Genomic DNA, 11,804 nt, shown 5'->3' on the forward strand with positions numbered 1-11,804 from the left:
ATTTATTTATTTGATTGGTGTTTTACGCCGTACTCAACAATATTTCACTTATACGACGGCATCCATTATTATGGTGGGTGGAAACCAGGCAGTGCCCGGGGGAAACCACAGGTTACTGGCAGACCTTCCCATGTACGGCCGGAGAGGAAGCCAGCACGAGCTGGACTTGAACTAACAGAGACTGCATTGGTGAGAGACTCCTGGGCCATTATGCTGCGCTAGCGCGCTAACCAACTGAGCCACGGATTTATTATTGGAATAACAATTTATTAATTATGGGAATATTTAGATGAAGAGCGCTCAACTCATCTTGCGCATAAGTATGTTTTTTACGGCATAATCTGGCTTCTGAATAGGTGGAGTGACGAAATATTAAAACCTGAGCTATTTGTTTTTTGGCAAACACTAAGTCATGAACACATAGGAAAATGGGCTGCATGTATCCATCCACGTTTACTGCATTTCAATTTTGGTAAGTTTGGTATGTAAAAACGCACTTTCAGAAACACATAATGGTTGTAGAGCAACACTTATGAGGCAAACATTTAAGTTTTTCTGACATGATATAATTCTGTCTTCACGAAAAACTCTCTAAGCCTACCTGTAAAGTGAATTATTTAAAATCAACAAAAGTGTGTCACTTGTCAAATGATAAACCTTGGGTGAAATACAGTATATTAGGAGGGCAGCTTGATAGGTAAAAAAAAAACTTGTTGTTTTATTCACAGTAAATACACGACCTATTAGAAAAGGCATTAAAGTCCATGCAGCTTATACCATTAAAACACACACCCATAGCATGTGAGAAAGTGTAAATGACTTACCTATATGTACTTGTGCGTGGTTTTAAATGACAGAGACCTTAAACATTTCAGTCTACCCCCCAGTAGCTGTAGCTCTCCTCAGGAAAATGCAGCTTGTCCTCATGCCAATAATTCCCCCACTCACTACACAATCCTGATAGAGGAGGTGGGAACACAGTGGGATGTCCTGCCCTGCCACAGGCAGGCTTAATAATCCTGGCCAGCAACAACCAGGGCCTCATTCAGCATCCTGGTTAGGCTAAAGAGCTGCAAATTGCAATCAAAACATAAAGTAAATATATGACTTCAATGAACAATCAGGAAGTTTATATCTTCAACAAGAGCCTTCCTACAGTATATACAGCCTGGAATAACTGTAAAGTTTGTTAACTTAAAGGAACATACTTAAGATTCACATTAAGCATAGCTTTACACACATAACTCAACCATGTAGTAGTGAGGGATAAGGGTCACACCTGACCCCCCCTATTACACAAAATGAGGGAGTCCTTTACCTCCATATAACCTGCTGTTTGACAATGGCTTTAGGTATAAACTGGACCAAGTGGTCATGAATCAGCAGAGGGTATCTGGTATGTATCACTATGCTGAAGGCTACAGATGTTACAACATGCTTCACTATTCTCATAATACATCTTATATGTTGTCTGTACACAAAGTTCAACTGTGCAAAGTTCACCTGTAATGAAGCTAAGCCGTAAATGACCCAAGAGCCAAAGGTTGCTACACAAAAACATGAATTAACTGTAGGTTTTATCTGACAGTACACAGTCACCATGCGCACACACACATGCACACACACACACACAAATACATGTATATATCCTTTTCAAAGAAAAGGCTGGTAAAGTACACAACTGCCTAACTTTAGTATTTTAACTTCATTGTTTTACACAATGATTGTGGTACAGTCATTATTCATATGTATATTTGTGTAGATCTAGTGAGTGAGTGAGTGTTTGGGGTTTAACGTCGTACTCAACAATTTTACAGTAATATGACGACGAAGGAATCATTAGGGTGCACGTACGTGTAATGTGCCTCCCTTGTTGCAGGACGGATTTCCATCGCTCTTTTATTTAGTACTGAGACAACTTACCGAAGGCAAGTAAGCTGCCCTGCCCGAGCCATTATACTGATACGGGTCAAACAGTCATTGCACTATCCCCTTCATGCTGAAGGCCAAGCGAGGAAGTTACAACTTCCTCTTTTGAAGTCTTAGGTGTGACTCGATCAAGGATTGATCCTCGATCTACCGCTCCCGAAGCGGACGCTGAACCAACTGTGCTATCCGGGCCAGTTTGTGTAGGTCTAGATTTATCTAGGGAACACTGTTCCCAATGCATACGCTATTTCACTCTGATGCTACCAACATAATATTGCTAGGATATTGCACAATATCACGTCCTGTATTGGTAGGACACTCCAGAATATCAGATCTTGTATCGAAAATATCAAGGAAGTCTATGAAAATGTCAGGTCAAGATATGATAACCCAGCAGTCTTTTGCAGCGCTAATGTATTTATTTACTGGTGTTTGACTTCGTATCGGCACTCAAAATTATTTCATTTAATTTATATAACACAACAGCCAGCATTATGATCAAAGGAAACCCACGACCACCAATTCAACACTGTACATTCAGTGTATATTAAACCATTATCTTGTATGCATTTTAGACCAGTCACAAATTTGTCTGATGGGGCCTCCGTGGTTCAGTTAGGTTAGCACGCTAGCACAGCATAATGACCCAGGAGCCTCTCACCAATGCAATTGCTGTGAGTTCAAGTCCAGCTCGTGCTGGTTTCCTCTCTGGCCGTACGTGGGAAGGTCTGCCAGCAACCTGCAAATGGTTGTGGGTTTCCCCCGGGCTCTGCCCGGTTTCCTCCCACCATAATGCTGGCCGCAGTTGTATAAGTGAAATATTCTTGAGCAAATTAAATTGAAATATGAAATGATTTTGATTATAATGGTATTTTTAAATTTAAGTTTAATTAATTTATAATATTTATCATGGTATTTTAATGACTACTTTGTGACTGCATTATGATGGACAACAGATCAGCCTCCTGGACTGTACAAACAAAAATATGCAGGAAAATACTCCAACAGCAAAGCTAATTATGTTTAGACTATATTGCTACACCACAACACAAAATAATTAAACAAGCGGGTGTAATTTAGAGCATTCTAATTACCACACTGTACATGTGTTGTATTGTGAATGTTAGCAGGCCTTACACATAATCTGTTTTAACCTGGTCTTGCAGTGGAACTGTAGGCTTGGTGACTACCTACTGTTTAATCCACCGCAACGCTGCATATCAGGACCAGTCATGTACGTTATTGTTAGAATTGTGTGTCTGTAAACCTTGTTAAAACTTGTTTGTTACTATGCTGTATGTTTTTGTATAAAAATGTACTGTCACTTGTCAAGTGAACCCAGAGCCCCGAAACCACCGAGTCTGCGATACAATTGTGCCATAGCTGAAGTTACACCAGCTAGTGTGAATCTGTCTAATCTATATGTGCATGTTTTCCTGTCGTTCATAAAGTGTTCAGTAGATAAGTAAATCCTGCCTTCAGTGTTCCTGATTACAAATTGTGACCGGCATCACAAAACATGTATGTTTGATTTATTTATTTCTTTGATTGGTGTTTTACGCTGTACTCAAGAATATTTCACTTACACGACGGCGGCCAGCATTATGGTGGGTGGAAACCGGGCAGAGCCCGGGGGAAATCCACGACCATCCCCAGGTTGCTAGCAGACCTTCCCAGTTACAGGCGGAGAGGAAGCCAGCATGAGCTGGACTTGAACTCACAGCGACCGCATTGGTGAGAGGCTCCTGGGTCATTACCCTGCGCTAGCGCGCTAACCGACTGAGCCACAGAGGCCCCCTCATGTATGTTTGATGGAGACAATTAACAACCAACCATTTCATGTCAATTCAACACTTCATGTATGTGTAGGACATTGTCTTGATGGGTTTCAAATGATTTTAGGAAAAGTGTGTATCCCATTTCACTGACGAAAAGGCAACCAACAGTTTCTGAATTTACCCTCTCCCCTGCTAATACCACAGTGTAAACTGTTGAAATATCAGGCCATCGTTAAAATAACATTTGCTGCCGGATAACCCCCAAAAAAACCGAACCAAATTTTTTCCAGGATTTTGATGGAATATTTTTAGAGCTTTTTTTCTCAGTTAATTTATTTCTTTAAAATCTCTATTTCCTTATTCAACTTCAAGTTACAATATTTTCATCACAGGGTTGCGTTATACGCAACAAATAATTTGATAAGGAAGGCCTCAGACAGAGGCTCTCCATGCACCTTTCCTTGTGATGGTTTACAGTAGCATATACATGTACATGGCCCACAGAATTTCATTAAAAAAAAGCAACTGATAAGAGAACTCTGCCTCTTCCGGATCATGCTGATCTAGAAAAGATACTGCGCAGCCTGGGGAATTACTAAATGGCAACTTACCAGTACATGTATGCTCTGCCTGGCATCTCTGGTACGTATAGTCAATCCACATGTCCCTGATAAAGAGTCTAACGTCAACAACAATTACAGCTGTCTGGCAGGATACAAATTAAACACCTTGCACATGCTCAATTCCTAGAACATACATGTGGATTTAGTCATGCCGAAATAAGGAAATAAGGCCACTGATATGTAATTGTTTACTTCTCATGACATGCCTTCACACATATTATTGTCGCCAATATTAAAACATGTATGCTATTTACAGTGTACCCTAATTCTTCCAATTTTTTGGGACAGATATTTGTAGTGTTGAAAGTAGAATATTACAGTTCTTTACCAGCCTTTTGGAAAAGTAATGATATGAGTATGTTGTTAAAATCATGAAAACCACGTGAGAAAAAAAAGAAACTCAATATTCGTGCTACAATTACATATATACTGGCTAAAATGAGCTGACTAGGTGTCCCGACAATTAGAAGAAATAGGGTATACCCAAGATATTAAAGGTATTAAAACTTTATCATAAAGCTGCCATAAACATTTAGGTAAAACAGATTTTAGATCAATAGTACACACTATCATTTTTATTTACTTAGATTTCATTCAAGTTTTTGCAAAAAGAATAATACTTTTTGTATGAAATTGACCATTATAGCTCTAAAACCATGTGTGATTCTGAGAAAATGGTATTATGAAAAAATACAAACATTTAGCAGTGGCCTGTTAACGTGTGTCTTTTACACCTTTAATATTTTCTCTATCTGTCCTGTGTTCATAATTTCATCAGAATGAGACAGGCAAGGTGTCTCAAATATTAAACCAAGGCTTTGATCACTGCACATGTAGGTGTACCAATGCATTTGTATGGCATGTTTTTACCTGAACACAGAAACATAAATACAGTGCAACATGCGAGCGTATGTAAGTGTATACAAGAATGTAGGCATGAAAGAAAATTACTGTTTTTATCAATGTGTGTATAAATAGAATACTTTGACCTTACGCTAACTCTCGCAAAAGAATCTGTATACAGTTAAACATACAGTGGCTCTGCCCACCATAATATGGTCTCAACGTCAAATACATGTAAAGAATTCATATTGAAAGAAAACTTTCCATGATCACAAAACACAACATCAAGAATTTCTCTGTCTCACTACCATGCAGATAAACCCTCTTTTCACTGCGACATGTGACTTTAGTCAATACCACTACTGTAGTCGTAAGACCCAAGCCTATCGCCATTAGAAAAGGATCATCACAAAGTACAAGCTATGCACTACAAACAACACAATCACACCATTGTAGCTTTCTATCCATCTTTTACCACCTGGTTGTAAACTCACAAGAAAGCCTTAAAAACTAACGTAACTGAAGTATTTAACAGAATGGCATAACCTGCCATGAACCCAGTTTATCATTTGTAAATGTTCAAATGATTTCAAAATGATAACTGAACTGACGATGAGAAAATGACACATTTAAATGTTTACATGTAAGCTGGGATTAAGAAAGACATCTCTTAATCCCAGATATTATAAGCAGCTAGGGCTTGAAGCCTTATAACACATTGTGGCTGGAGACAATCATAGGAATCCAGTCTGTCCACATTAACATTCTATATTCTGTATTCTGTGCAGTCTTCTTGCACGTCTGATGCGCCAAGTGTTCAGGGACCTGATATCAGGTTATGCTGTACTTCTCGTACCCTGCACTTGTTCAGCAAAGGTCGCTCCTATCCAGCTTACAACCTTGTCATATGATATCTCATCTCACAGCATGTGCTGAAAAACATATAATACTTCTATGCCATGTTGCTGTGAACTTTCAAATGTCCTAATTTCTTTTGTCATATACAGGTGATCAGGTATAAATTTTGATTAATGTATACATTGTCCGAATATCTGGCAATACTATCATATTCTTTATTGCTTTAATACAGGGCCTCATCAAAACAAACTATATTATTTATTTATTTATTTGATTGGTGTTTCACGTCAAAAATATTTCACTTATACGACAGCGGCCAGCGTTATGGTTTGAGAAAACCAGGCAGAGTCTGGAGGAAACCCATGGCCATCTGCAGGGTGCTGGCAGACCTTTCCACTTACGACCGAAGAGGAAGCCAGCAGGATCTGGACTTGAACTCACAGCGACAGCATTGGTGCAAACTGTATTAAAGTGAAAAATAAAGCTTCCATTAATTCTGTCACTTTCAGTGTCTGTTTTACTATACCACTGGTACAAAAATGAAGTTGTGTTTTCTCATTTCGTTCCTATGTTCATTCAGGAGTAATTACAGTAAATCTTGATTAGTCAAGGGAAATTTGATTTAAGGCAGTAACTGTATAAGTTAAGAGTCAAGCTTGGAGAGGTGATCATCCTGTCTTTCTAATCAAAACAGCACCAATATTTTCAGCTTATAAGTCATGTCATTTGAAAAATTATTTCAACCAGTAAATTGTTATAAGCCAATATATGTAGTGATGTATTATTAACTGTTTTCATGTTTTAAAAAAATGGAAGTGTGTATACTGTTGTACTTGTTCAATGTTCATGTATTGTTAAAATTGGGGAGAGCCAATTGTTAAATTTGACAGAGCTACCCTGTTTAAATAAAGGTTTCATTCATCCATTAATTCACTCAAAGGTATAATACCTCCGAACCTTGCTTCGCACTTAGTCAAATCCTGTGAATGCTATTCTACCCCAATAATTTAAGAAAATGGGGCAAAAAATGAGATATTTCATGCTGCATTTCTTTTTCACTCCCTCCGCAGAGGTCATACATTTTAGACCAATCAACAGCAAGCTTAGGCCATTCATCTGACCTAGCTACATGTATTTCAAAGCTGCATATGTAAATGTATGACGTCCAGTTTTATACCATAGGAATGTAAAAGTTTATTGTTCTGTCTGTACATGTACTATGATGTCATACTGCCGGGCTCAGATTGGAAAGTTACCCCAAAAAATGTTTCTTTCTCCCCAAAAAGTATATATATGTAAAATGCGAGAAATAACACTTATCTCTATTTAATATGTATATTTGTGCACACGGCCCACAACTAATGTGGGGGGGGGAATGGTCATTATAAACCGTATGACGTGAACAAAACCATGCACCAGTTCAATAATGTGTCAAGAATTCAGCAATGTGTCAAGATTTCAGTAATGTGTCAAGATTTCAATAATGTGTACCTGTGTTCATTGCTTCATGATTCACCAACCACATCCCTGCAAAAATGCACCATTAAAGTCACTTAATCCCAATAATACCTTGACAGTCCCGTGTTAGTGAACAACTGTTTAGCAGATCATCCATGTACACACTATAATGACTATTGTAAAAATCTACATCATATGTACATAACTTACAAGTATCAGTTGACAAAGAGCTATCCAATATTACATAATACACACTTTCAAACCGCAGTGCTTTGACCAAAGGTAACAAAAACACACACAACCTGCTCAAGAGAGATTCCAACTGCACGCATATCACATTATTCTGTATCACATACAAGTGAAGATTTACAGAGATTAAGGCAGGCTTAGGCGCCAGGCTGATTAATCAACTGACACCATCATACACTGCTAGGCGCCAGGCTGATTAATCAACTGACACCATCATACACTGCTAGGCGCCAGGCTGATTAATCAACTGACACCATCATACACTGCTAGGCACCAGGTTGATTAATCAACTGACACCATCATACACTGCTAGGCGCCAGGCTGATTAATCAATTGACACCATCATACAATGCTAGGCGCCAGGCTGATTAATCAACTGACACCATCATACACTGCTAGGCACCAGGTTGATTAATCAACTGACACCATCATACACTGCTAGGCGCCAGGCTGATTAATCAACTGACACCATCATACACTGCTAGGCGCCAGGTTGATTAACCAACTGACACCATCATACACTGCTAGGCACCAGGTTGATTAACCAACTGACACCATCATACACTGCTAGGCGCCAGGCTGATTAACCAATTGACACCATCATACAATGCTAGGCACCAGGCTGATTAACCAACTGACACCATCATACACTGCTAGGCGCCAGGCTGTTTAACCAACTGACACCATCATACACTGCTAGGCGCCAGGCTGATTAATCAACTGACACCATCATACACTGCTAGGCACCAGGTTGATTAACCAACTGACACCATCATACACTGCTAGGCGCCAGGCTGATTAATCAACTGACACCATCATACACTGCTAGGCGCCAGGCTGATTAATCAACTGACACCATCATACACTGCTAGGCACCAGGTTGATTAATCAATTGACACCATCATACACTGCTAGGCGCCAGGCTGATTAACCAACTGACACCATCATACACTGCTAGGCGCCAGGCTGATTAATCAACTGACACCATCATACACTGCTAGGCGCCAGGATGATTAATCAACTGACACCATCATACACTGCTAGGCGCCAGGCTGATTAATCAACTGACACCATCATACACTGCTAGGCGCCAGGTTGATTAACCAACTGACACCATCATACACTGCTAGGCACCAGGTTGATTAACCAACTGACACCATCATACACTGCTAGGCGCCAGGCTGATTAATCAACTGACACCATCATACAATGCTAGGCGCCAGGCTGATTAACCAACTGACACCATCATACACTGCTAGGCGCCAGGCTGATTAACCAACTGACACCATCATACACTGCTAGGCGCCAGGCTGATTAATCAACTGACACCATCATACACTGCTAGGCGCCAGGCTGATTAATCAACTGACACCATCATACACTGCTAGGCGCCAGGTTGATTAACCAACTGACACCATCATACACTGCTAGGCGCCAGGCTGATTAACCAATTGACACCATCATACAATGCTAGGCACCAGGCTGATTAACCAACTGACACCATCATACACTGCTAGGAGCCAGGCTGATTAATCAATTGACACCATCATACAATGCTAGGCGCCAGGCTGTTTAACCAACTGACACCATCATACACTGCTAGGCGCCAGGATGATTAATCAACTGACACCATCATACACTGCTAGGCGCCAGGTTGATTAATCAACTGACACCATCATACACTGCTAGGCGCCTGGCTGTTTAACCAACTGACACCATCATACACTGCTAGGCGCCAGGCTGTTTAACCAACTGACACCATCATACACTGCTAGGCACCTGGCTGTTTAACCAACTGACACCATCATACACTGCTAGGCGCCAGCCTGTTTAACCAACTGACACCATCATACACTGCTAGGCGCCAGGCTGTTTAACCAACTGACACCATCATACACTGCTAGGCGCCAGGCTGTTTAACCAACCGACACCATCATACAATGGGGTTAATTATAACACGCAGATGAATACACGTACTATGTCGGCAGGAAAACGGGCAGAGCGCGGGGGAAACCCTTGTCATCTGCAGGTTGCTGGAAGACCTTCCCATGTTACATGTATATGTGTATCAAACCCAGAGATAAAGTTGTCTCACTACTACCCTTACTCTGTGGGAGCTATCCCCGGTAAATTTCACATTTTGACCACACCTGATAAATCTTCAGGGAATGTGGTATGTGTCAGGTGGGCAACCACAGTTAGCCTTTAGTGGTAGTAAGACATGTAAGCTATTTCAACCCTTTAATCCCTTGACCTCAGTGGCACATACGCAAGTGTGCAATACCAGAGTCAGACCAGAGTTTCTGTCTGAACTCATTCAACTGGCTATTCCAAACATGCTGTCCCTTGTACAGCTGAGAAAACTAACGGTTACTTATGATAAGGTTTGCACATGTAGTATTAACAGCAAATCAAAAGTGTCAAAATTTTACACACAGCATTATCTTATATAGGACTAAGGCTACATCAATTTTTATTAACATTTACACGCTGAATGAATCTACTTCGAATGCCCAAAGACAGCATAAAAATAAAAGTGAAAAATCATCTAATTTGTGGAAAATGTGGACGGTCCGAGGAACGGGCCAAGTTAAAGACATATTTCCATGATCAGAAAGCCTTAAAAAAAAGCAAACAGAAAAATCATCTCATTAACATTTTATCCCACAATACAAAGGTTAATTTGCAAGTTTGTTTCAATTATATATTTTTATTTTTAATGTCGGCTAGCCTCTTGAGCACAGCATAAAATAAAAGATCATTAATTACCTAGCCGTTAACCTAGTTATAACAGTAAATGTCAATTAGGTCTTATCCCAGTTGTGACATCACATTCGTGTCCAGGCAATCAATTTTTTAACATAACTACACTGGCTTGGATAAAAGAATAAGGTGCTGATGCTTGGTAAATTGATGTATATCTTCGGTTTTCTTTCTAAGAAGGTGAGCCAACAACAAAATAGCACATGCTCCTTGGCCGTGGCTGCCATGTTGAGCAGCTATATGTCGTCATAGTGGAGCTATAGGAATGTGGCGGCCACGGCCATGGAGCATGTGTAGTGCAAGCCTTCACGTCTATTATAAATCTACTCTAAAGCGAGTAGGGGTATATGGTTATGGTGCGATGGGGTGGAAAGCAGGTCTTTAGTTGTCTATTCTAAATTCTAAATCTATTCTAAAGTGAGAAGGGGCATATGGTGGCAGTGCGGTGGGTGTAAAACACAGGTCTTTAGGTTGGTGTCTCTTATTTGCATAAGACTTGTTTGATAACATAGAGAATCGGCCTGGACCTTTGTTGAGTACGGAATTAACACTGTTAGTGCCGAGACTCCAATGATGCAAGGCCAATGTAAGAAACCGAGTTGGAGTCTTTTGGGGCTGTATTACTCCTAGCTGTACATTACAAAGATTTCCTTCATCTTAAAAATTAGACAGCTCAGTTGATTAGCGTGCTAGCGCAACGTAATGGTAAGGAGCCTCTTACCAATGCTGTTGCTGTGAGTTCTAGTCCAGCTCATGCTGGCTTCCTCTCTGGCTGTACCTGGGAAGGTCTACCAGCAACCTCCAGATGGTCATGGGTTCCCCCTGGGCTCTACCCGGTTTCCATCCACCCTGGGCGCAGTTGTATTAGTGAAATAGTCTTGAGTAAAGCGTAAAACACCAATGAAATAAATAAATACATAATTAAAATTAGACATACACTGGCAGGCTTTCACAGATTGGAGGTAAATAAGGCAGGTAGTACGTCTACAGCAGAATTACAGATCACCCTTTAACATTGCCGACCGAAAGTTTAAGTGTACATGACTGTCGGCGTGGCTGTAGAGGGTGTCCGTTAGAACGGTGATAGAGTAACCGGGTTAAAGCTTAACTGTGAACGAGTCCAGCAGGTGGTCATAGAAACGAAGCTAACAAATGTCGCTGCTCCACCGCTGACACTACAAATGGAAACAAAAAGACAGTTGGCCGCATGCATAGTCTTGACATCCGCAATAAAACTAAGAAAACAAAACTTACAGGCCGTTTTGGATCCGAAAGCTCCCACACCAACGTTCCTAACTTGTCA

The 11,804-nt window shown here is 40.4% G+C and overlaps 1 protein-coding gene across 1 annotated transcript in view; it reads right to left on the reverse strand.

Moving 5' to 3' along the window:
- Positions 1–11,804, reverse strand: part of LOC135478981 (probable Na(+)/H(+) antiporter nhx-9) — a 65,390-nt gene extending 53,586 nt beyond the window's left edge. The window contains exons 1-2 of the mRNA XM_064758671.1: positions 11,756–11,804; positions 825–1,070 (exon numbers count right to left, since the gene is read on the reverse strand). The gene's annotated coding sequence lies outside the window, so the exon portion shown is untranslated. The remainder of the gene's footprint in view (positions 1–824; positions 1,071–11,755) is intronic.

The sequence above is a fragment of the Liolophura sinensis genome, chromosome 12, assembly GCF_032854445.1.
Source record: "Liolophura sinensis isolate JHLJ2023 chromosome 12, CUHK_Ljap_v2, whole genome shotgun sequence".
Lineage (NCBI taxonomy): Eukaryota > Metazoa > Mollusca > Polyplacophora > Chitonida > Chitonidae > Liolophura > Liolophura sinensis.